This window comes from Dama dama, chromosome 33 (assembly GCF_033118175.1).
Source record: "Dama dama isolate Ldn47 chromosome 33, ASM3311817v1, whole genome shotgun sequence".
Classification (NCBI taxonomy): domain Eukaryota; kingdom Metazoa; phylum Chordata; class Mammalia; order Artiodactyla; family Cervidae; genus Dama; species Dama dama.
The window spans coordinates 3,589,177-3,615,832 of record NC_083713.1 but is presented as its reverse complement, the minus strand read 5'-3'; the positions used below and the strand labels follow the sequence as shown (position 1 = coordinate 3,615,832).

The 26,656-nt window shown below is 39.1% G+C and overlaps 1 protein-coding gene across 1 annotated transcript in view; it reads left to right on the top strand.

Moving 5' to 3' along the window:
• Positions 1–26,656, top strand: part of OCA2 (OCA2 melanosomal transmembrane protein) — a 245,469-nt gene that overhangs the window by 48,890 nt on the left and 169,923 nt on the right. The window lies entirely within an intron of this gene.

Sequence of the window (26,656 nt, the reverse complement as noted above, 5' to 3'; positions counted from 1 at the left end):
AATAAAGATAGAAATCAGATTGGCTACATCAACTGTGTACAAACTGATTAGTAGGTATTTTCTTAGAGCTATTAAAATTAGGATATAGATACATAGGAAAGAAGAGTGTGTTAGTTATCTAGTGTAAGATAACGTGTTAGTCACTCAGTCGTGTCTGATTCTTTGCAACCGCATGAACTATAGCCCGCCAGGCTCCTCTGCCCATGGAATTCTCCAGGCAAGAATACTGGAGTGGGTTGCCATTCCCTTCTCCTGGGGATGTCCCTGACCCAGGGATCAAACCCGGGTCTACGTATTCCAAAATTCAGCATGTTAAAACAACACATGTTTATTTCGTTACAGTTTTGTCAGTCAGAAATCTGAGCATTGCTTAACTGGCTCCTCTGCCTAAGGGTCTTTCACAGGCTGAGAACAAGTTGTCAGCAGAGGCTGACTGTCGTTCAAGTGGGTAGGGTCTGCTTCCAAACTCATCGTTGTTGGCTGGACTTAGTTCTTCCTGGGCAGATGGTCTAAGGTCTTCAGTCCCTTGCCAGGTGGCCTGCTTCATCAAGGCAAGCATGGAGACAGTCCTTTGTAGCCTAATCATAGAAGTAACTCCCCATCACTCTTGCTGTGTTCTGTTTGTTAGGATGAGTCCACTAGGTTGTGCCCGCAATGTAGGGGATGGGATTACATGTGGGCGTGAACACCTGGAGTAGATCATTGAGGGCATGGGAGACAAAGGCTGCCTGTCACAAAAGTGGATGAATCTGCCTGCCAACACAGAAGACACAAGAGACATGGGTTTGATCCCTGGGTCAGGAAGATTCCCTGAGATAAGAAATGGCAACCTACTCCAGTACTCTTTTCTGGAAAATTCCATGGACAGAGGAGCCTGGTGGGCTACAGTCCATGGGACTGCAGACAGTTGGACACAACTGCGCGTGCACACACACACACACACTCGCACACACACATTTTTAGTTTAGTTTAATAAAGGAAATTCCATACTCTTCTCCATAATGGCTCCATCATTTTATATTCCCACCAACAGTGTATGAGGGTTCCCTTTTCTCCACATCCTTACCAACAGTTGATAGTTGTAGACTTTTGATGATAGCCTTTCTGACAGGCCTGAGATGATATCTCATTTTGTGGTTTTGGTTTGCATTTCCCTGATGATGAGTGATGTTGAGCATCTTTTCACATGTCTGTTGGGCATCTGTATGTCTTCTTTGGAAATTTATCTATTCAGGTACTCTGACCATTTTTTAATCAGTTTGGTTTTTTGGTGTTGAGCTGTGTAAATTCTTTTTATATTTTGGATATTAACTCCTTTTTGGATGTATCATTTGCAAATATCTTCTCCCATTAAGTAGGTGGCCTTTTTGTTTTGTTGATAGATTCCTGAACTGTGCAAAAGCTTTGATGTGTACATTTATTTTTAATTTTGTTTCCCTTGTCTGAGAAGACATATCCCCCCAAATATTGCCAAGACTGATGTCAATGAGCATACTGCCTATGTTTTCTTCTAGAATTTTATGATTTCAGGCCCTGGATTTAGTCTTTAATTTATTTTAAGTTTTTTTGTTTTTTTTTGGTACTAGGTATGAGTAAGTAGTCTAGTTTGATTATTTTTTTTTGCTTGTAGAGGTCCAGTTTTCCCACTATTATTTATTGAAGAGGTTATCTTTTCCCCATTGTATACTCTTGCCTCTTTTATAATAGATTAATTGCCGACCTGAGTGTGGGTTCATTTCTGAGCTTTCTCTTCTGTTTGATTGAGCTATGTATCTTTTGTGTGTGTATGTGCTAGTTCCATGCTGTTTTGATTTTTGTAGGTTTGTAGTATAGTTTGAAATCAAGAAGTGTGATACCACCTGTTTTGTCCTTTTTAAAGTTCGTTTTGGCTATTGAGGGGTTTTTATGTTTCCATCCAAATTTTATAATTATTTGTTCAAATTCTATGGAAAATGCTATTGGTATTTTGATAGGTCTTACATTGAATCTGTAGATTGCCTTGGGTAATATTAACATTAATACTTGGGTCATTTTAGCAATATTAATTCTTCCAATCCATGAGCACAATACATCTTTCCATTTGTTTGTGTCATCTTGAATACCTGTCACTAATGAGTGTGGGCCTTTTACCTTCTTGGCTGCAGTCATTCCCAGATGTTTTACTCTTTCTGATGCAACTGTAAGTGGGATTGTTTCCCTGTTTTCTCCTTCTGACAGTTTGCTGTTGGTCAGGGTTCAGTTGCTAAGTTGTGTCTGACTCTTTGTGGCCCCATAGACGACAGCACACTAGGCTTTCCTGTCCTTCACTATTTTCCTGAGTTTGCTCAAACTCTTATCCATTGAATTGATGATCAATGGCCAGCCAACCATCTCATCCTATTCCACCTTCTTCTCCTTTTGTGTTCAGTCTTTCCAAGCATAAGGATCTTTTCCAATGAGTAGGCTCTTCACATTAGGTAGCCAAAGTATTGGAGCTTCAGCTTCAGCATCAGTCCTTCCAATGAATATTCAGGGTTGATTTCCTTTAGGATTGACTAGTTTGATCTCCTTGCTGTCCAAGGGACTCTCAAGAGTTTCTCCAGAACCAAGTTCAGAAGCATCAATTCTTCAGCACTCTGCCTTCTTTATAGTTTGTTGTTAATATATAGCATTGAACAGATTCCTATATATTAATTTTATATCTTGCCACTTTATCAAATTCATTGATGAATTCCAGTAGTTTTTGGATGGCATATTTAGGATTTTCTGTTTACAGTATCATGTCTTCTGCAGTGACAGTTTTCCTTCTACATTTTCCATTTGGATTAAAATTTTTTCTTCTTGTCTGGTTGCTGTAGCTATGAATTTAAACATTGTGTTGAATAAAAGAGGTTCAAGAGGGCATCCTTGTCTTGTTCCTGAAGTTAGAAGTAATGCTCTCAGCTTTTTACCATTGAGTAAGATGTTAGCTGTGGGTTTTTCATATATGACCTTTTCTATGTTGATGTATGTTTCCTCCATACTCACTTTATTCAGAGTTTTTATCATGAATAGATGTTGAATTTTGTCAAAAGTTTTTTCTTGCATCTGTTGATGTGGTCAGATAATTTTTATTCTTCAGTTTGTTAATGTGATGTATAATCTTGATTGATTTTTCCATCCTTGCATTCCTGGGATACTCACTTGATTATCATGCATGATCTTGTTAATGAATTTTTGAATTTGGTTTGTTAATATATTTTTGAGGATTTTGCATCTATCTAGAACATATTTTTCTACTTCTATTAAGCATAAGCTTATATTGTTTATTTGAGACTTTTCTGCTATACTGAAGTAGGCATCTGTCTTTATAAACTTCCCTCTTAGAATGGCTTTTGCCGCATCTCGTGGATATTGGATCAATGTGTTTCTGTTTTCATTTGTCTCCAGGAATTTTTTTATTTCCTCTTTGATTTCTTCAGTGATCCATTGGTTATTTAATAACATATTGGTTAGCTTCTATGTGTTTGTATTTCTTGCAGGTTTTTTGTTCTTTTTCTCCTTGTAGTTGATTTCTAGTCTCATAGTGTTGTGTTGGCAAAGATGATTTCAGTCTTCTTACGTTTATTGAAATTGTTTTGTGACCTAGAATGTGAGCTAACCTGGAGAAAGTCCCATGTGCACTTGAAAAGAATGTATATTCTGGTGCTTTGGGATGGAATGTCCTATGGATATCTATTAGGTCCACTTGGTTTAATGTGTTGTTTAAGGCTGCATTTCCTTATTGATGATTTGTCTGGATGGTCTGTCCATTGACCTAAGTGGGACAGACCCTAAGTGGGTTTCTAGTATTATTGTGTTACTGTCAGTATCTCCCTTTATATCTATTAATATTTGATGTCTATATTTAGGCAACCCTATTTTGAATGCATACATATTTACAATTACTACATTTTCTTCTTGGGTTAATTCCTTATGTAATATAATTCCTTATGATAATTATGTAATGTCATTCTTTGTCTTTTATGACAGCTTTTTGTTTTATAATCTATTTTGTTTAAGTTTTCCTACCTTGGTTTTCTTTTTGTTTCTATTTGCATAAGATACTTTTTTCCCGTTCCCTCACTTTCAGTCTGTGTGTGTCGTTAGAAATGAGTCTCTGGTAGGCAGAATATATATGGGTCTTGTTTTAATATACATTCAGGCTCTTTATATTCTTAGATTGGAACATTTAATCCATTTATCTTTTAAGTGGTTATTGATAGGTATGTACTTATTACACTTTTATGGTATTAATTGTTTTGGGGTCATTTTTGTGGTTCTTTTTGTTCTTTTTTGAAACTTTCTTTACTTTTGATCTGATGACTATCTTTGGTGTTCATGTTTTTTCCTCTTTTTTGTGTATCTATTGTAGATTTTTGGTTACCTTGAGTTTTATATGGAGCAATCTATCTATATATACATGGTTACTTTAAGTTATCAATCTCTTAAGCTTGAATGTTTTTAACAACTCTGCATTTTTATTCCCCCTTCAACTTTTACATTTTGACATCATATTTTATATCCTTTAGCTTTGTGTATCCTTTAATTGTGGACTTTGATGATTTTACTACTTTTGTCTTTTAAACTATTACTATCTCTATAAGTAGTTGATCTCTTACCTTAAGTGTCTATTTGCCTTTGCCAATGAGATTTATCCCAGTAATTTTCATATTTCTAGTTGTGGCCTTTTGTTTTTTGTTTAGAGAAGTCCCTTAAATAATTCTTGTAAAGCTGGTTTGATGGTGCTGAATTCTACTAGGTTTTGCTTGTCTGTAAATTTTTTGATCTCTCCATCAGATCTGAACGAAAGCTTTGCCAGGTAGAGTATTCTTGGTTGTGGTTTTTACTTTCATTACTTTGAATATATCAAGTTATTCTCTTTTGGACCACATAGCTTCTGCTAAAAAATCAGCTGATGGCCTTGTGTGAATTTCCTCATACATTACTAGTTGTTTTTCCTTTGCTATTTTTTAAAATTTATTTTTATTAGTTGGAGGCTAATTACTTTACAATATTGTAGTGGTTTTTGCCATACATTGACATGAATCAGCCATGGATTTACATGTGTTCCCCATCCCGATCCCCCCTCCTGCCTCCCTCCCCATCCCATTTCTCTGGGTCCTCCCAGTTTTAATATTCTCTACTCATCTTTAATTTTTGTCATTTTAATTACAATGTGTCTTGGTGTGGATCTCTTTGGGTTGATCCTATTTGGAACTTTCTGTGCTTATTGGACTTGAATGTCTGTTTCCTTTTCCAGGTTGTAATGTTTTCAATTACTATGTCTTCAAATAAGTTCTCTGCTACTTTCTCTCTCCTTCTTCTTCTGGGAATCCTATAATGTGAAAGTTAGTATGCTTGATGCTATCCCAGAAGTCTCTCCATTTTTACAATTCTTTTTTCTATTCAGCTTGCATGATTCTCAATACTCTTTCAGTTCACTCCTCTATATCACCTAATATACTGCAAAATTTCTTTTGGTGTATTTTTGTTTAAGTTACCCTTCAATTCTGTTTGATTTTTCTTTATAATTTCTGTTTTTCTTAAACTTCTCACTGTGTTCATGTTCCTCTGTTATTTCATTTTTCTTAATTCTATATTTTTATTTCAATGCATTATGTAGAATGCTTACACTTTTGTGTCTTAGAGAAGTGGCTTTGTGTAGGAGACATGCTTATGTATCCCAGAAGTCTACTCTTTCTGGTCACCAGAGCCAAATGCACTAGGGATGCTCCTAATGTGGACTGTGTGGGTCCTTCTGTTGTGATGAGCTGGCTACTGTGGTTGGTCTGGTAGGTGTGGTTGGCCTCTGGTCTGCTGATTGCCAGGCCCTGCCTTGGCAGTTGATGGGTGTGGCTGGGTCACAAGGTAGCTGGCTGTGGAGCTGCAAAGTGTCACAGGGCTAGTGCCGCAACCAAGGCTGCTTCTGGTGCCACCAAAGCCACAGAGGTGGAGCAGAGGAAGCGTTGGAGCATTTGGATGAAGATCCAGGGTTTGGTCTCTGTAACTAATCATCAGAAAGCAACCAATGTAGCCAGTTTATTTGTGAAACAAGAAATTAAAGACTAACTTCTCTTTTTAAAAAAGATCAAGGGTCCTGGATCTAGTGTTGGCCTATTGGTGACTGGGCTGGGCTTTTGGGGCTCGTGGAGCTGTGTTATTTTGCTGGTGGGTGGCACGTAGGCCTAGGGAGTCCCAGGGCTAGTGCTGGATTGCTAGTGGGTAGACCAGGGTGCTGGAGTCTTTTGTTCTAGGACCCTGGGGGTCCCAGAGTTGGTGTCAGCCCACTGGTGGGCCTAGCTGAATCCGGGGGTCTCTGGCTACAGAGCCTAGAGTTTTCCAGAGCTGGTGCTAGCTCTCTGTTATGTGCATGTGAAGTGCGTGCATGCTCAGTTATGTCCAACTCTTTGCAACCCCATGGACTATAAGCCGCCAGGCTCCTCTGTCCATGAAATTTTCCAGGCAACTGGAGAGGGTTGCCATTTCCTACTCTAGGGAATCTTCTTGACCAAGAGATTGAACTCATGTTTCCTACATCCCCTGCATTGGTAGGTGGATTCTTTACGACCGTGTCACCTGGGCAGCCCACTTGGGTAGATGAGACCAAAACTTGGTGTGGCTGGCTGAGGGGATCAAACTGTTCCAAAGTTGGTGTCAGCCTACTGGTAGGTGGGGACAGGGCCTTGGGGGTCCTGGTACAAGTGCTGGCTCTCACTTTTTGGTGGAGCTGGTTACCAATGTCTCCGGCTGTAGGGTCTGGGTGTCCTGGAGCTGGTGTTGGCCCACTGGTGAGTCTGGGGCTAGTGCAGGTAAACTGTTGGGTGGGTTCTTACTCTGTGCCCTCTGGTGGGTGGGGCTATGTCCCTGGTTGGCTGAAATGTCCTAAGGCAGCCGACCTGCTAGTGGGCAGGGATGTGTCCCCACCCAGTTGGCTGGTTTGACCTGAGGTGTCCCAGTACTGGTGGCAATGGGCTGCTGGGTAAGACTGGGGCTTGGTGCTAACAAGCTGGAGGGTGCATTCCAAAGGGGCACTTGTCAGCTCCAATGGCCTTATGATAGAATGAGCTCCCCAAAGTGCATCCACCACATCTGTGTCCCCAGGGGGAGCTCCAGTCATCTCCTTCCCCTCCAGGAGTCTCTCTAAGATCTACAGGTCTGTCTGACACAGGATCCTTTCCAGTTACTGCTTCTGTCTTGGGTCCTGAAACATGTGAGATTTTATGTGCATCTTTTAAGAGTGGAGACTCTATTTCCCATAGCCCTCTGGCACTCTTGAGGGTAAGCACCACTGGCCTTCAAAGCCAAATGTTCTGAGGGCTCATCTTCCTGGTGCAGGTTGCAGAGCTGATGTGGGGCTCAGACCTCTTGCTTCTTGGGAAGAACCATTGCAATCATAATTATCCTCCATTTGTTGGTTGCCCACTCAAGAGGCACTGCATCTCTGCCCTTCCTATCTGTCTTGTGGTTCCTTTTTAATATTTTCAGTTGTAGAAGATCTTTTCTGCTAGCCTTCAATTCTTTCTCATTGATAGTTATTCTGCAAATTGGTGTAATTGTGATGCTTCCATGCGAGGAGGTGAGCTCAGAGTTTTCCAACTCTGCCATCCTCCCCAGCTCTGACTGTACCCTCTTTAAAGAATGAACTTGAAATGGAGTGAATACAACAAAAAATAGAGAAAACAGACTTCATTTTGGTGGTACCTTGACCTTTGTGTCTGGGATCATGGGCCTGCTCTTTTAGCTACAGCCATGGAAGACTCTGCAGGATACTTCTTGCTGTGGCTTTCCACTTGTCCTCAGTGAGGAATTCCACCCCCTTGCTACTTGAGGCCTGCAAGTGAGAGGAATACATTGTACATTTTTAATGACACAGAACAAACAAAATTTCCAAGTTAAAGATGAATGAATTTTTTCTAATATGCTAGCTTTCTTCATAGACAAAGTAAGCAATGTTTCATCCAGACTTCCTCATTTCTTCACTCTCTTTCTTAATCCCTTATCTGAATATAGCATAGTTTTGGATCTCAAATCTCAGAAAATTTTGAATGAATGCTCCTTTTAATAACATACAAGATCTAAGATATGGATTAAATATAGTATATTGTCAGACAGAATTATCTGACATGACCACTTCATCTGTCATAAATTGATTACTGTTTTTGTTATTACCAAGCCCAAATAAATAGTTAAAAATTTGGAAACTGAAGGTGAAAAATAATTTTATGACAATTGTTACTATCTACTAACATTTACTTATATTCCCTTATGGCCTTATCCTATACATAATACATATTTTGACAAATTGGGGCTCGTAGTAAATGTCTTATTTGGTTTTTCCTTTGTGTAACTGTGTATTATAAATACTACCAGAGTTGTTACATATTGTCTAAAGCTATTTTATGTATTTGTATTTTTTTGAAATATAGTTGTTTTATAGTATTGTGCTAGTTTCAGGAGTACAGTCAATATTCAATATTTTTTACAGATTATATTCCATTATAGGTTATTGCAAATAATGGGTGTAATCCCCTGTATAGTAAATTCTGTTGCTTAAATATATTATGTATACTAATTTGTGTCTATTAATCCCCATAATTGTAATTTGTACCTCATTCTTCTCTTTCCCCCTTTGGTAACTATAAGTTTTTCTGTGAGTTTGTTTCTGCTTTGTGTATACTTTCATTTCTATTATTTTTTATATTCCACATATAATAAGTGTTATCATACAGTATTTGTCTTTGTCTGTCTGACTTATTTCTCTAAGCATAATATTCTCTAGGTCCATGCACATTGCTACAATTGGCAGTATTTAATTCTTTTTATGGCTGAATAATACTCCATTGTAGACATATACCACATCTTCCTTATCCATTCCTCTGTTGATAGGTACTTGGATAGCTAACTTCCATGTCTAGACTGTTGTATATAGTCCTACAATGAACACTGGGGTGCATGTATCTTTTTGAATTAATGTTTTCATATTTTTGCAGATATATTTCCAGGAGTGGAATTGCTGGATCATATGGTAGTTCTATTTTTAGTTTTTAAAGGAATCCCCCTTCTATTTTCCATAATAGCTGCACCGTTTTATATTTCCGCCAACAGTGTACAAGTGTTCCCTTTTCTCCACATCCTGGCTAACATTTGTTATTTGTAGACTTTTTTATGACAGCCATTCTGACAGTGGTAAGGTGATATCTCATTGTGGCTTTGATTTGCATTTCTCTAATAATTCATGATATTGAGCTTCTTTTCATGTGTCTATTAGCTATCTCTGTGTCTTCTTTGGAAAAATGTCTATTTAAGTCTTCTTCCAATTTTTTGATTGGATTTGTTTTTTTAAATATTGAGTTGCGTGAGTTGTTTGTGTATTTTGGATAATAATCCCTTGCAACTGCATCATTTATAATATATATTTTCCCATTCTGTAGCTTGTCTTCATTTTGTTGTGCAAAAGCTTTTTTAAAAAAACTTTTGGATAGCAGCCATCCTGACTGGCATGTAATGGTACCTCATTGTGTAAAAAAACTTAAGTTTTTGACTGCCTTGGGCCTTAGCTGTTGCACATGGGCTCTTTAGTTACAGCTTGCGGGCTTCCCTCTAGTTGTGGCATACAGGCTCCATAGTGCATAGGTCCTGTCGCTGTGGCTTGCTCACAGATTCACTTGTTGTGGCACATGAGCTTACTTGCCCCACAGCCATGTGGGATCTTAGTTCTCTGATCAGGGCTCAAAGCTGCATCCCCTGTTTGGGAAGGCAGATTCTTAACCCTCAGACCACCAGGGAAGTCTTTGTAGCTTTTAAGTTTGATTAGGTTCTATTTGTTTTTCTTTTCCTTGCCTTGGGAGACTGATTTAAGAAAATACTGCTATGATTTATGTCTGAAAATATTTTGCTTATATTCTCTTCTAGGAGTTTTATGGTGTCATGTCTTAAAGTTAGGACTTTAAATCATTTTAAGTTCATTTTTATATATGGTGTGAGGGAGTGTTCTAATTTCATTGTTTCACATGTGACTGTTCAGCCTTCCCAGCACCACTTGTTGAAGAGATCGTCTTTTATCCATTGTATGTTCTTGCCTCCTTTGTCATAGATTGAATGTAGGTGCATGGGTTTGTTTCTGAACTTTCTAATCTGTTTCACTGATATATGTGTCTGTGTTGTTTTTTTAATTTGTTGCCAGTATCACACAACAGGTGCTTCCAAGCCTGGGACAGGTCTGACCTTAGCACATGTGGGCTTTGTGAATGCGAACATGTGGGGCTGGGCTGAACCCGGGTCTGAGCTCCTTCCACAGCTTGCACAGTGGGTCCAGGTGCATGACTACCGCAGTCCTGGCACCTGACTCCCGTGGGTCTGGTCTTGTGGAAACAATGCCTGAGAGACATCAGGGACAATTGCTGTCCTACCCATGGTTGAGGTGGGACTGAGGTCAGTGCCAAAGTGCAAAGTACTCTGTGTAGATTTCCAGTGCACTTTGTAAAGCTGCACAACGGGTGTAAGGCGACACAACAGAGCAGACTCACGAGTAAACAGCTTCAGCAGAGGAACCCTCAGTGACCCCTCTCCCAGAGGGAGCGCTCCGGTCCTGTCTGCCTCAGACTGTCGATCAGAAATGCAGCTCAGACACAGATCTGAGGGCCTCTATTCCGACAGCGAGGGAGTAGACCCTGTGCCTGCCAGGGCAGCAGCAACCGCAGAGCAGTGGGGGCCCGCCCAGTGTCCAGTGCAGGTTCTGATCATCACAACGCCAGACACAGCCCCATTAGGGGACAGGAGCCAGCATACACTGAGCAAGGAGGTGGCTGGAGCAGCCACACCAAAAACAGGAAACTCACGCAGCTCCTACAGAAAGATAGACCCACAAGACCACAGTGGATGATTGTGTCTCCTAAACTCACAGAGCAAAAGAAACATAATAAAGTGAAGAAGCAGGGAGACCACTACCAATTAAAAGATGGAGAGAACTTCCCTGAAAAAAACAGGCAATGAAATAGACCTCTTCAGTCTAACAGACACCAAGTTCAAAAAGGAGATGATGAGAATACTGAAGGAATTAAGAAAGGTTATTGATAGAAATGCAGAAAACTTTAAAAAGGAACTGGAAACTATAAGGAGGAGCCAAGAAAAATTAGGAAATTCATTTGAAGAGACGAAGCTGAACTAAAGGTTGTGAATAGCAGAATAAGTACTGGAGAAGAACCATTAAGTGGCTGGAAGATTGAATGGTGGAAATCACACAATTAAAACAGCAGACAAAAACCCAAATTGAAAAAAATAATGAAAACAATATAAGAGACCTATGGGGTGATATAAAGTGTGCCAATCTACATATAATAGGGTCCCAGGAGAAGAAAGAGAAAAGGGGATTGAAAATGTATTTGAAGATATTATGGCTGAAAAATCCAAAACCTAAAGAAGGAAACAGATATCCAGATACAGGAAGCACAGAGTGTCCCAAACAAGATAAACCCAAACAGACCTACATGAAGATATATTATTTAAAAAATGGCAAAAGTTAAAGAGAGGACTCTAAAGGCAGCAAGAAAAAAAAAAGAGTTATTATATGGGAACCTTCAGAAGACTGTAAGCTGATTTCTCTATAGAAACACTGCAGGTGAGAATGGAGTGGCAAGATATATTCAATGCCTGAAAGGGAAAAAAAAATCGGCTACCTAGGATATTCAACCCAGCAGGATATCATTTAGAATGGAGGGAGAGATAAAGAGCTTCTCAGACAAGCAAAACTAAAAGAATACAGCCAAACTAAACCTATCCTGAAGGAAACACTGAAAGGTCTTCTCTAAATAGAAAAGAAGTAAGAATCCATCAGAAAGAGAAAACCAAAGTTGGAGAGTAAATAATTTAAATAAACCAGTACACAGATTTAAACAAATAAAAACATTTCTGTGAAAATGATGATAACCACAATAGATAGCAAAAGGATGAACATGAAGATTCAAAAGAGGACATCAAAATAATAAAATGTGAAGGAAGAAAGTGAGAAAATGTAGATTTTTTTCTAGAATGTGTTTGAGCCTATGACTACTAGTCTAAAGCAAGTAGATATAGGAAGTTAACATACTTGAAAAACAGGGCAACCACAAATCAAAAACAGATAATAAATTAATGAAAACCAAAAAAAAAGAGAACATAAGCATAATATAATGGAACACACTTTAAATATAAAAGCACAGATAGGTTAACAGTAGAAAGATGGAAAAAGATATACAATGCTAAAATAGATATAAAACAAGTGGCTACATTGGCTACATTAATATCAGAAAAAGTAAATTACAGTACAAAGAATATTACAAACAATAAAGAAGGCCATGTCGTGAAGTCTCAGTTTATCAAAAGGGCATAATTCTCAATGTTTATGAGTTAATAATACAGCTTCAAAATATATGTAGCAAAAACTGATAGAACAGAAAAAGAAATAGACAAACCCAAAATCATAGTAGAAGATTTCAGGACTCTCTCTCATTAACTGATAGAACAAGTAGACAGAAAGTCCTCCAAAGCCTTGACTTATCCAAACGCATGTGGTAAACAGGGAAGAGAACTGTGGTCTGCAGAGGAACCTGGTGCAGTCCACAATTACCTGCGGTGAGTCTCCAGCCCACATGTCCACATCAGGCCACCAGGACAAGTGTCTCCTCTGTCCTGGCAGTTTTCTCCAAGAAGAGCTTAGGAAATATACCAAAATGGTTGCGGGCAGAGTCTACCTAGAAATATGAGATAGGGACCAAATCTGTCATCAGTTTCATTTATGTTTGAATATTTTATTGATTTATAATTAGAAATTAGTTGGAACAATTAAAAAATTTTTATTTGACTGTGTCGGGTCTTGGTTGCAGCATGTAGGATCTAGTTCCCTGACCAGGGATCAAACCTGGACCTCTTGCATGGGGAGCACAGAATCTTAGCTACTGGACTACCAGGGAAATCCCAGTTAGAACAATAAAAAAAAAAAAGACTTTCTTTATATAAGATATTATTGCTGAGCAAGTAGTATACATACATACATGTGATATGAAAAATATTAATAACAGTTGTAAAATCTTCCAGAGAGCTGTCTACTCCATCAAAATAATAATGATCTTAGGTTTCATATAGTAGCATATTTTATCACACTTTCAATTCATCTACATTCTTATTGACAATGCTGAATGTTTTCTGTCCTTGGAATGAAGTTAGTCTTTCTGGGAAAGGATGACCAACAGGAAAAAATATAGCTTTTTACCCAGGGGTTGTATACCTTTCGTTAATATTGAGAGTCTTAAATCATCATCCTTGAAAACACATAAGCCTGTCTGGTTTGTTTTGGGAGGTATTTCATAATTTTGATTTTTCATGCAATAAACCTAATTTCTCTTTTCAGTAACCAGTCTAGTCATAAGCCTCCAATGGTTAATCATGTCAATGATTAATTTTCTGGGCTTTCTAGATAACTGGTGGGAATTTTAATCTGATTTTCTCCCACAGCTGTTTTCTGATTGAAAACAACCTTTCCAATACTGATTTCAAAGATTATTGGGCTGAAATTAAAAAACTTGTTTATTACAAAGCAGTGATCCTCTAAACAGGAGTCCTTGTGCCAATCATTTGCTTTGAAAAGGAAGGATTTATATCGGAGCAATTACTTAGGCTAAGGAATGATTATTGCGTCTTATTAGTTGTGTGCAAACCCCGGAAAAAGCTGAGCAGTGACAGCTTCTGCAGCCCTATGTGTTTAGCTTTATCACTGAAATATCTACTTCATATACCCAACTAGGATCAGTTACCACCTGATCACCCAAAACTAATCTTTCTGAATTATAAACTTGGATTATATATAAACCTTAAAATCACCATTAAGTTATTAAGTCTTTGAATGATTTTCCTGAGGGGAAAGAACAATTCACATTAGGCTTTAAATGCATCTGATTTTCTTTTATTCAAATAAATTCTAAAATCATTCCTGTAAAGTTCAGTAAAGTTTATCCCAAACTTTTGTATACACCAGAAGTTTTTTTTCAGTGTATGTGATTAGTAATATCCATTCATATTCAACAACTCTTGTGTTAACTGCCCTTACACATCTTTTTGATTTGAGATCTTTCTTCTTTCTTAATGTAAGTGTTGATAGCTATAAATATTCTTCTTAGTGGACTTCCCAGGTAGTGCTAGTGGTAAAGAACCCACTTGCCAATGCAGGAGGCGTAAAAGACACGGGCTTGATCCCTGGGTTGGGAAGATCCCCTGGAGGAGGGAGTGGAAACCTGGAGAATCCCACGGACAAGAGGCTGGCAGGCTACAGTCTACAGGGTTGCAAAGAGTCAGACATGATTGAAGTGACTTAACACACACACATACATTCTTCTTAGTACTGCTTTTGGCACATCTCAGAAATTTTGGTATGTTGGGTTTTCATTGTCATTTGTTTCAGGGTATTGTATTAGTTTGCTGTCATAACAAGATACTACAGACTGGGGGCAGTGCCTTAAACAACAGAAATTTATTTCCCTGTAGTTCTGGAGGCTATAAGCCCAAGATCAAGGTGCTGGCTGGGTTGGTTACCTCCGAGACCTCTTGGCTTTCAGTTACATGGTTATCTCTTTGTGCGTGTGCACCTCTGATGTTTCTCTATGTTTTCAAATTTCCTTTTATAAGGACACCAGTCAAACTGAATTAGGATTCAACTAACAGCTTCATTTAATTTAATCATCTATTTAAAGACATCTCCAAAGCACAGTCAAATTATGAGGTAGTAGGGGTTAAGACTTCACCATATAAATCTGTGTGTGTGTGTGTGTGTGTGTGTGTGGTGGGGGGCAAGAGACACAATTTAGCTCATAGCAGTTGTTGCTTTTTGATTTCTTCTTTGTTTTTTTAAGAGTGTTTTGTTTAATTTCCACATATTGCAAATTTTCCAGTTTTCTTTCTGTTATTGATTTCCAGTTAATTCCTTTATAATTGGAAAGGATACTTTATATGATTTCAATCTTTAAAAATGAAAAAAAAAAAACAACCTTGAGGCATAACTTATAGTCTATCTGAGAGCATTCCATGCACTTTTGAAAGAAGTATGTATTCTGCTGTTGTTGGGTACAGTGTTTTATGTAAGTCTTTCAGGTCTAATTGGTTTATAGTGTAGTGTTAAACACTTTATTTCCTTATATATCTTCTGTCTGATTTCTATCCATTATTGAAAGTGGAAATTGAAGTATCCAGCCATTACTGTAGAGTGATCTGTTAATATCCTTTCAATTCTATTAATGTTTGCTTAATATATTTTGGAAATCTGATGTTTGTTGCATGTTGTTTGTGATTGCTATACCTTCTTGGAAAATTGATCTTTTAATCACTTTATATTGCTATTTTGTCTCTTGTAATAGTTTTTGTCTTAAAGTTATTTGCCTAATATTAGTATAGCCACCCCAGATTTGTTTTGCTTGGAATATGTTTTCATTCTTTCATTTTCAACTTATTTATGTCTTAAGATTTAAAATGAGTCTCTTTTTATGAGAGAGTGTCTTGAGTGTCTTGTAGACACCATATAGTTGAATCATATTTTGTAAAAATCCCTCTGCCAATCTATGCCTTTTGATTTAAAGTTATTACTGATATAAAATTACTTTTGCCATTTTGTTGTTTCCTATGTGGCTTATGGCTTCTTGTCCCTCATTTCTTCCGTTACCGCCTTCCTTTTTGTTTAGTTCATTTTTTGTAGTGACATGCTTTGTTTCACTTCTCATTTTTTTGTGTATATTTTGTTATAGATGTTTTCTTTCTGCTTACCATGGTAATTAGATATAACAGTCTAAAGTTATGACAATCTAATATTTTGTAATAACTTATAAGGGTAAAGAATCTGAAAACAAAAATATATATATAACACTGAATCATTGTGCTGTACACCCAAAACTAACATGACATTGTAATTCAACTACATGTCAATAAAACTAAAAAAAATTATGATAACCTAATTTGAATTGATACAAGCTTTAATTGAATACAAAAACACTACTAAATATTTCAGTTTTTATTATTTATTTTTATTTATTGAAATCACAAATTGCATCTTTGCACATTGTATACCTATTAACAGATTTATAATTACTTTTTCTGCATGTGTCTTTTAAATCTTATAGAAAATAAAAAGTAGAGTTGCAAGTCAAAGTTATAATAATACTATTTAAAATTTGCCCATGTATTCACCCACCTTTAGAAGAGATATTTACATCTTCATATGGCTTTGAATTGCCCTCTAGCATGCTTTTATTTCAACTTGAAGGACTCCCTTCAATATTTCTTGTAGGCCAGATCTACTGGTAGTGAATTACACAGATTTGCTTATCAGATTGTCTGTTTCTTGGAAGGCTTGTTGTGCTAAATATAGAATTCTGGCTGTTTTTATTATTCTTTTAGGACTTCAAATACATATATCATCCATATATATTGCCTTCTGTCCTTCAGGGTTTCTCCTGAGACATCATTATAAGCTTACTGACAATTATTTGTACATAATGATCTTTTTGTTTTCCAACAGTTTGATTATCATGTGTCTCAGTGTGGGCTTCTTGGGTTTATCCTACTTGGAACTCCTTGAGCATCTTGGATTTGTAGATGCATTTTTTTTTTTTTTTAAATCAAATTGGAATATTTTTCATCTGTTATTTCTTCAGTTTTTTTCTGGACCTTTCTCTCTCTTCTACTGTGGGACTCCCACAGCGCATATATTGCCCTTGATGGTGTTCCATGAGTGCCTTAGGCTCTGTTCACTTTTCTTCTTTCTTTTTTCTTACTGCTCCTCAGACTCAATAATTTCACTTATTATGTATTCAAGTTTGCTGATTCTTTCTTCTTCCTGCTCAAACCTACTGTTGAATACCTCTAATAATTTTTTTCAATTCATTTATTGTATTTTTCAGCTCTAGAATTTCTGCTTAGTTCTTTTTTTGACAATTTCTGTCTTTGTTGACACTCTTATTTTTGTTTATAGATCATATTCCTAATTTTACATAGTTCTTTGCCCATTTTTAGTAGATTGACTTTGTGCTGGGGCAATCCTTCACTAACTAGCTAAGCGTGCTTTGAGTATAGGGACCAGCCTAAGGTGAATGCTTAAGGACTTTTCTAACCATTTATCTTGCTTGGTCCTGTGTATGACTTTTTCAATTCCTTGGCTGATTTTGAATATTTTAATTCCCCAAGGAATTTCACTCCACCATCCCCTGGGTACCTTAGATGGCCTATTGTGTATCTCTAGCCTCAGGAACCTGAAGGTCTATAAGTCTCCCTGCTATGTGACTCCATCTTCTAATATTGCCTAAATGATTAGAATGTACATACTTGTTGCCCTAAAGGTCTGGGAGTGAGTGATGAGAATGAAAACAGAACACAAAATCTGGTGGAATGAGTCAGGGGACCTGCAGCCTCTATTGACTGAGGTGCAGAGTCCACTCTGAGTCCAGCTTTTATTCCTAATTGCAGACTACAAAACTTTCTTTGATCTATCTTTCCCAAGACTTACTTTGACATAGTCCAGATCTCCTTGTTTTTACCCTTCTAGGATAATCTCGGGAACAATCAGCAAGCGCATAGGCAGTGTTCGCACCTAACGCTGACCCGGGGTTCCAAGGTCCATGCTTTCATGATCCCAGTCATACTCCCTTCTGGATCTGGCCTTGGGGTCTGTAACAAGGCTATTATTCTAAGAAAAGCATGAAAAATAATCATCAACACAGTTTCTTAACATATGCTGTTTTTCCAAGTGCTATTTCTGTGAAATTTCTCAAGGCTGTGAAAGCACATTATTAGGAATTCCCACTACACGTTATGACCCACTATGCAAAGCTGGACTGGTCTTTGCACTGCCTCATCCCAGGCCTATTGCCACCAAGCCTTGTTGACTTCCCTCCAGACCATGAAGAACAGGCAGGAGTCTGTCCATGAGGGTCTGCAGGAGTGGCCAGAAGCCTCCAGGCCAAGGTTCTTCCACAAGGTTCTTATTATCAGGTAACATACAAGTAAATAAAGTCATGGATATATCCAGTCCTGATCCTCAGGATGAAACTGAGGATTTCCAGTTATTTTGGTCAACCCAGTTGGTGGTCTGTGGATTTCCCTAGACATGTCTTAGAGTTTCAGAGCTAGCAATAAAAGTCACCTCCAAATAATTATTTATGTCAGTTCAATTCTCATTCTAGAAACTGTAATAGAGGAGATAGAAATGATCTAGGGAATGGCATGTCTTTTCAGATATTTGTATCATAAATAAGAGGGGAATAATACTTGAGAACATTCATTCTGGCTTATATGGACCAAATTATAGAAACAGGATATAGCTGTAGCCAATAGACTCTTTAAAATACGAGCCATATCTGAACATCTTCCTTCTTGTTATTTGTACTCAGACCAAAAGGGAAATTTAAAAGCATATTTTTCTCCTCTCTCATAAAACATGGGTGCCTTAATTGTATTTTGTGGCCAAATCATTGTAAGAGTCAGTGTTACTATGGAGCTCATGGCCACTACCCATACTGAGTCTGTCCCAGACACTCTACCTCTTACTTATAGAGATGGACAGTGGAAGGGACAATGGTTCCCCCTGGACGAGAACTGTGAGAGAGACATTCAAAGGGAGAGGGATTTTACTCCGGACAGATGCTCAACAGAGCTGATGAAATGGGAGAGCAGAAGAAATGTGTTCTGTGCCCAGTGAGGGTAAGTCCTGGGCACAGATACAGCTAGGCACGCTTGGATATTTTATGTCTTCTTGCATGTCTAGGAGCACTGGACTCAAAACCAGCTGTGCCCCAGGCCCTCTACCAGCCGCTGGGCTCAGGCATGGCTACTTTGCCTCATTTAATTTTTATAGCGACTCTGTGAAGTAGCGCCATTTCTCTTCTACCCTATAGCTGAGCATATGGGGGCACATGTAGCCCAGTGGCTTGCCTGGGGTCCACAAAAAGGATTCAGTTGCCTTGGGTAGAGGTTAGAGAGTGTCCTCAGTGCATATACTGCTCACCAGGAGGTTGTGGGTTGCAGCCTGTCACAGCCATTCACACTAACCATTGCTCACATACAACATTCTTCTCTTTGTGTATTTGCCCCCAAGTTCAGAAATGTAGACACTAAAGGGATCAACTAGTGGCCTTCTGATTGTCCTAGTCCATGTGATGGAGGTGTTAGGCCAAAGAACCTGGAGACTGTGCTTAAGTTTTCTGCTTCTTCACTGACAACTGAATACAAATGCAGCCTCTGTAGAGTCCACAGTGTGGGCTCTCCTTTTTGTGCTTGATTATACTGAAAAAACTGGTTCTGCTCACACAAAGTAATGACTGACTCTCAGATAAAAAATTACAGTGTCCTCTCAGGCCTTCTGAAAAACTTCAAGTGAGTGGATGGCAGCTTCCCTGCTCATTTTCCTTCCTCAGATCTACTTTCTGTCAATGGATAACATGCTTTGTTGTTTTCTGTGTAATCACTTTTGGGAGAAATCCAACATTTCCTCTGTCTACTGCATTGCTTTTTTTTTTTTTCCTTCTGAAAAGGTAAGTTGGGCCAGTAAAGCCAGTATGAAATGACAGATGATAGATAGATGGATAGACAGATAGATAATATATAGGGGGAGGCCAAGATGGTGGAGGAGTAGGTGGACATGGAGTACATCTCTCCCTGTGGATGCATCAAGAATACATCTAAGATGCAACAGTTCTCATGGAACACCGGCTGAATACTAGCAGCTCCCTGATCACCAGAAAGAAGTATGTGGATCCAAGCACAAGTCAGTAGGATGAATGAAAGAAGGGAGAAGGAGGAGGAGGAGAGCAAATGGGTCTGGACCTGGACTCAGGGGTAGAGGAACCGAAGCTGGAGAGAGGTCCCTATATCCAGGGCAATTGGTTGGGACAGAAGGGAAGCATTCAAGGCTGTTGGAGAGTGAAGCAGCTGATATGTGACAGTCTAAATACAGTAAGAACCACATAGCACACAGACAATCCATGTCATGGCCCTGTGTATCCCAGATAGGTACACGGGTCCACTGGCGTTCATGGGGGCTAGGAGCTGGAGCATGGGGATTGGAGAGCAACCCCTAGGCAAAGACTGCTGTTGACTGTGAGGAGATGCCTGAAGGAATGGGAGGGAAGAAATCTGCCACAGGGGATGCTTTTGGAAGAAAATAGTTGGCCGGAGAAGCAGGGCAGCACTGCTGAGTCACGTGCAGGGGGTGGAGCACCACTGTAGTCTCTGTCTCCCCACACACCAGCACTGGCAGCTGCATAAAAGAAAAGGGCCAACCAAGGCTGCCCTTTGAGTACCTGCTGCGTCAAGCAATAGAGAGGGACAAGCCAGGGAGGCCCTTTGAGCACCAGCTGCCAGAACCTAGAAAAGACCCCTAAAGGAGTCATGTCTCCTATGCCTGTGGCTGCCAGCTTTCTTGCACACCTGGCACCACAAGGGTCCCTGTGATCCAAGAAGTCATGCCACCTTCGTGCCCAGTCCTTACTGGGGCAGACCCAAGGTCCTCCAAGGCAACCCCAGGAGCAGACTCCTGTGGGTGGTCCATGTGGAATGGTGGGGATAAAACCAAAATTGAACTCCAGCAGCAGAATGATTAAGGAAGAGGATCAGAAACCTTTCCATTGGCTGCACAAACTGCTGATTAAATCCACATGATCAACTAGGTAGACTGTATGTCTAAGGAGTATATAAAAGGACAATGAGTGTAACCACAAAAGAAAACAGCCTAATTCTAGTAACTGTGAACTTTAGAGCAAGCATATGTGAGATAAGGGCCAGAGAGTCCAAACTGTCTCCACAGCAGGTCCAGAGACCAGTCCTTCCATCATTGGAGGGCCTCCTAGGGAGATAGAGGTGGGCTGTGGTTCACTGACAGCTGAGACCCAAAGGAAAGCATTTATTATTATTCTTGTGTTTTGATTCATTCTATTGTTGGTTGTGTGTTTTTTCCTCTCTTTTTTCTCTGTTGTTGTGTTTATTGTTTTATTATTATTATTTCTATTTAAGTTTTTTGGAATTAAAAAAATATCACACTTTTTATATATATAGTTCTACTTGTACTTTGGCTTCCTGCTGTTCTGTTATTTTTTTAGGTTTGTTGTTATATTCTTTTTGGTTCTTTTTTGTTGCTTTTCTTTAATATATTTAGTACTTTAAAAATATACTTCTGCTTAACTTCACTTTTCTATTTTTTTTCACCATTTTTGTTTGCTTTTTTTTTTTCATTTCTTTTTATCAGTTGGCGGCTAATTACTGCTTTGTTTTCTTTGCTTTATTCCTCAGTTGACACTCAGCTTTGGTTTTGATTTGTGTCTGTCTTTTAGTTTTGTTTTAATTTGTTGATATAGTTTTTGGTTTCTTTTGTTCTCTGAGTCACTCTCTTGTACACTATTTTCTCTTATCTGTTTTGGTTTCTTTTGTATGTGTGTATGTGTGTGGAGGACTTCCCTGATGGCTCAGTGGTAAAGAACCCACCTGCCAAGGCAGGAGAGGCAGTTTCGATCTCTAGGTCAGGAAGGTCCCCTGGAGAAGGAAATGGCAGCCCATGCAGGTATTCTTGCCTGGGAAATCCCGTGGAGAGAGGAAGCCTGGTGAGCTACAGTCCATTGGGTCACAAGAGTCAGACTTGACTTAGTGATTAAACAACAGAAAATGTGTGTGTGTTTCTGTTCCTTTGGTTTTGATTCTATTTGTCTGACTTTGGTTTTGCCATTTGTTTGGGCTTCATTTTTTGCTGCTTTTTTGGGGGAGGGGAGGGTTGTTTGCTTGTTTTAATCCTCTTTATTGCCATAACAAACAGCTTGTGGAGTTTTGGTTCCCCAAGCAGAAGTTGGGGCTAAACGTTTGGGGTGGGAGCACCAAGTCAAAAATGCTAGAACACCAGAGGACTCCTGGCCTCAGGGAGTATTAATCAGTGAGAACTTCCATGAAGGCCTTCACCTGAATCCAAGACCTAGCACCACCCAACTGCCTGTCACACCCAGCACTGGATGCCTCATCCAAACAACAGGCAAGACAGGATCATAAACCAAATCATCAGCAGACCCCACAGACACCTCACATGGCCCTGCCTATCAGTGGGAAAAAACTCACCTCCTCCCACCACGATGCAGGCACCAGTCCCTCCCAACATGAAGCCTACACAAGCCACTGGACCAACCTCACTCACAGGTTGCAGAGACCAAAAGTGAGAAGAATTATGAGCCTATTGCCTGGGGGAAGGAGACCTTAAACCCAGTAAGTTAGACAAAATGAAAAGACAGAGAAATATTGTGCAGGTGAAGGAACAAGGTAAAAACCTACAAGGCCAAATAAGGAAAGGGGAAATAGGCAAGCTACCTGAAAAAGAACTCAGAGTAATGATGGTAAGGATGATCCGAAATCGCAAAAACAGAACAGAGAAAATGCAAGAATCATTTAACACATCTAACAAGGACCTAGAAGAAATAAAGGATAACAGATAGATAGAGAAAGTCAGTGATAGCATTTTGCACTCTGTGCTACTGGCTCTGGGCCCCTTGCCAAGCAGAGTTGACTACTGTGTGTACATTGATGGAGTCCTACATAGGGCTCAAGAAAGACTGAGAGGTTATTTCCCTGGTGGTGCAGGGGATAAGAATCAGCCTGCCAAGGCAGGGAACATGGGTTCAATCCCTGGTCTGGGAAGATTCCACATGCCTTAGATCAGCTGAGCATGTGTGCCACAACTATGGAAGCCTGCAGGCTCTAGGGTCCATAAACCACAACTACTGAACCCAAATGTCGAAACTACAGCCTGTGCTCCCAACAAATGAAGCCCCTGCAATGAGAAGGCTGCACACGGCAATGAAGAGTAGCCTCTGCTCACTGCAGCTAGAGAAAGCCTGTGCAAAGCAAAAATCACCCATCACAACCACCCACAAAAAATAAAATTAAATAAATAAAACTCTGAAAACAAACCTCTTCCTCCTCCACTGATACGCAAATCACCACCTCCTCAGAGTGTCGTTTGTCTCTTCTCTAGTCTTTAGAAATGTAAACCCTCTCAGAAGTGTTAATATACTAGGTACTTCATATTTTCAGCATTCTTAGATCCTTTTTTTTCCTCAATAAAATATATAAATATTATAGGACTGTCAAATGTTTGGATCTAGAAAGAACTAAGGAGTCTGGAGCTAAAGAAGCTGTTGACATGGGAGGGCTGGGAAGTGTGGCCAACCCACTGTACCCATCTTGCCCTCCCATGTGAGTCCTGTTAATAATCATGACAGTGTAGTTTTTGACAATGGTGGACCTAAGCCAGTTCTGGCTGTTTACAATTTGCTGCTTGAGGAGCTAATATGTGGCTAATACCCAGGGCTACAGGGACAGCCTTCCTTCAAAAAGCACAGTAATGGGGGTAGGCTCTCTGTAGGCCATAGGCACAAGACGACTCTTAGCCCAGTGGTTCCACTTTGAGGCATCTGTCCTAAGGAACTACTAGATGCATAAATAGACTTTTCTATCAGGAATCTTACAACTTTTGTTACTTACCTTAGTAAAAACCTAGAAATTCTCTAAATTTCCAACAACAGATGGATGGTCAAGTTTAATGTGGTGATCCATGTGATGGAATGTGATGCCAACATTAAAATTACATTGTAAAGGTTTATATAATGTAAAGGTTTATATAACAGTAAATGCTAATGACATGGCTAAGTTGAACAATAGGAGGACAAAACAATTTATATATGTAAATGTATGTCCATACACATATATAATTGAGCCTGACTTAAAAATATTCACTTGTATATAGAAAAAAGGACTGAGGGAAAGTTCTTTAAATGTTAACAGCTGGTGTCTATGAATTATAGAATTGCATATAGTTTTATTTGCTAGCCTCTTCTGTAATTTTCACATTATTAGAAATAAGTATTGCCCCCTTAGAAAGTTAGAGGCACATATGAATTTTTCAAATGTATTTATAGAGTTGTTGAGACATGGGGGAAAATACATACTGTTGGAATTTGTGAATTTTACCCTGGCTTAGATGTGAAGTTAGAGAATTACTGTTGTGATTTCTTTTCTTCAGAAGGATTAAAAGATCAGGAATGATATAGATCTTACTATTATTTTCTATATTAATTAAGTCCCAAAGAAAATGTCTGCCTTTCAGTTCTGTGGACTGCCATTTTTATTTCCAGGCTCTGGAACATGTTTCTTGGGCAATCTTGAATGTTCTCTACATGTAGCTTGTGAGATGTCTGTCTTCCAGGTCATCAGGTCAGGGATCCTGTGAAGACCTCTCTGTTTCCCCTCTTTGCAGACAACAATGGAAAATAATATCTGGACAGTGTCAAATTAAGTTGAAATTTGGAGTGGCTTTAGGTCTCTTTGGGCAATTTCTTAGTGAAACTCTTTATTTTTGGCTGTTTATAGACATAACTAAATATAAAAAAGCCTAGAAACCACTATAATATGATTATCAAATACTTTGTGTACACAAAATGTAGCAGAAATGTTAAATAATGAAATCAACTGAACATGGCCACTTCAGAGAAGATAAAATGTACTTTTGCCTTTCCCCATTTCTCATTTTCCTCCTTCAGGGCAATAATGTAGGCTGTGATTTTTTAAGAGCAATAGCACCTCTGCTGTCCTGAGCTCTCTCCCCTCTTCAGAGGGCCAGTGTTGATTCTAAGCACATCACTGGTTTAATGGTTTAGAAAACTGTTTTGAGTCAAAAGTCAATTTTATGCAAATAAGCTATGATTGCTGAGGTTTAACTCATTCATTATTAAGTATTTGTTAAGAATCTGCATTGACCTGGGTACCATTTTAAGGTATGAGATAAAACAAGATTGAACGTGGCAGCTATTCATAAGGAGATCACAGTATAGTTGAAATCATTGAATCAATAGCCAAACTCTGTCTTTATGCTTTGTATTTACATCTCCTTATTGAATGCAACAAAACTGAGTTTTTTCTTTTTAATCTACATTACACAGCTGAGAAAATTTAGGCTCATGTTGGTTAAAAAATAATGAGTGAGGTCATTGTAGCAGTTAGTTCTTCTGAAAATGGTGTGTAAAATACCAACCCAGACAGTGACAGGAAAACACTTAAATATTAGTTGATTCATGGAGACATTTAGCTAGATGCACCTGAGGCCCTTCTAGATTTACTGTTATGAGAGATGAAAATTTAAAAAGCCCAAATAATTGTTGAAGTCAGTCTGAACTGCATCTAGCTATTAAATCTCTCAGATAGAATTCATCTTCTGTTTCTCCACGCTAACCTGGGCTAGTCAAGGCATTTATACCTCATTCCCTGCCACACTCTCCTCCACTGGCTGTCAAAACCCCTGAAGTCCATAGTCATTTATGTTCCCCACTGGAAGTGCTCAGGCCTGCCTGGAGGTGGCGCTCGAAGGATACTCACTGGCTCTAGACAAACTTGTTTCCTGACTTCAGTGTGATATGATGGGTGTTATTAGATACAGGTCAGGATTTCACTCATCTGTGAGACCAGTCTTTTGTCTGTGTCACTGGTACATGCTTAAATGAGAAACAGAAAATGGATGGAAATATTTTTCTTTGGTTTGCTCTGCATTTGTGATTTTTTTTTCCCATTTATTTTTATTAGTTGGAGGCTAATTACTTTACAATATTGTAGTGGTTTCTGCCATACATTGACATGAACCAGCCATGGATTTACATGTATTCCCCAACCCGATCCCCCCTCCCACTTCCCTCTCCAACCCGATCCCTCTGGGTCTTCCGAGTGCACCAGCCCCGAGCATTTGTCTCATGCATCCAACCTGGGCTGGTGATCTGTTTCACCCTTGATAATATACATGTTTCAATGCTGTTCTCTCTAATAGCATCCACAGTGGCTCCATATGGCCTGAGCCCTTTCGGGAAAGGCAATGTTCTAGTGTATAAAATGACATATTCCCAAAAATTGGGATTGAAAATGATTTTCACAACTTTTCAAAAAAAGTTGGCTGCTTTTAAACATCGCATGTCCTTTAATGAAGGTGACCATATATGCCAGGTAGGGGCCTCTATTGCTCCTGTGACTTTATTTCCCTCCTAGAAGCTTCTAATTTGGATGGCAAGCTCATGGACAGGTGGAAGCACAGAAGAAGGAGGTCCCATGCAGTGTGCACATTTGCTTTGCCCCAGCTGTGGCTTCTCCCTTGGGAGGCCCCTTGCTGCTGTCCTGGTTATCATTTCATTATGACTCTATCAGCTTGACTTTTGCTGCTTGATCTTTCAGGGGAAAATATTAGGATATTTTAATTAAATATTGTGATCTTAGGAGATAGAATTTTCAGAGTATAAAATAGCTGTATTGCTGATCCTGCTCATGATGCCAGTTGCCTTTGCTGTTCACACTGTTTGCACTGTTTGCTGAACCCAGGGTGGGCAAGGCATAAGCTAAGAGGCTGGAAAAAGACTCGAGGAGTGGTAGGAACTGCAGACCCATTTATTTTCTCCTGGCTGACATAGCAGCCATAGTAGCATTCTCTCGTGGCTGGTGTAGCAGCCATAGCAGCAGACACTCTGTATTTTCTCCTCTTATCGCTGACTCTATGGACATAGCCTTGTCGCAGCAGTAATATCCACTATTTTCTAGGTGGAGCTCATGTATATGTGTACCGCATGCAACCTGTGACCAAGTG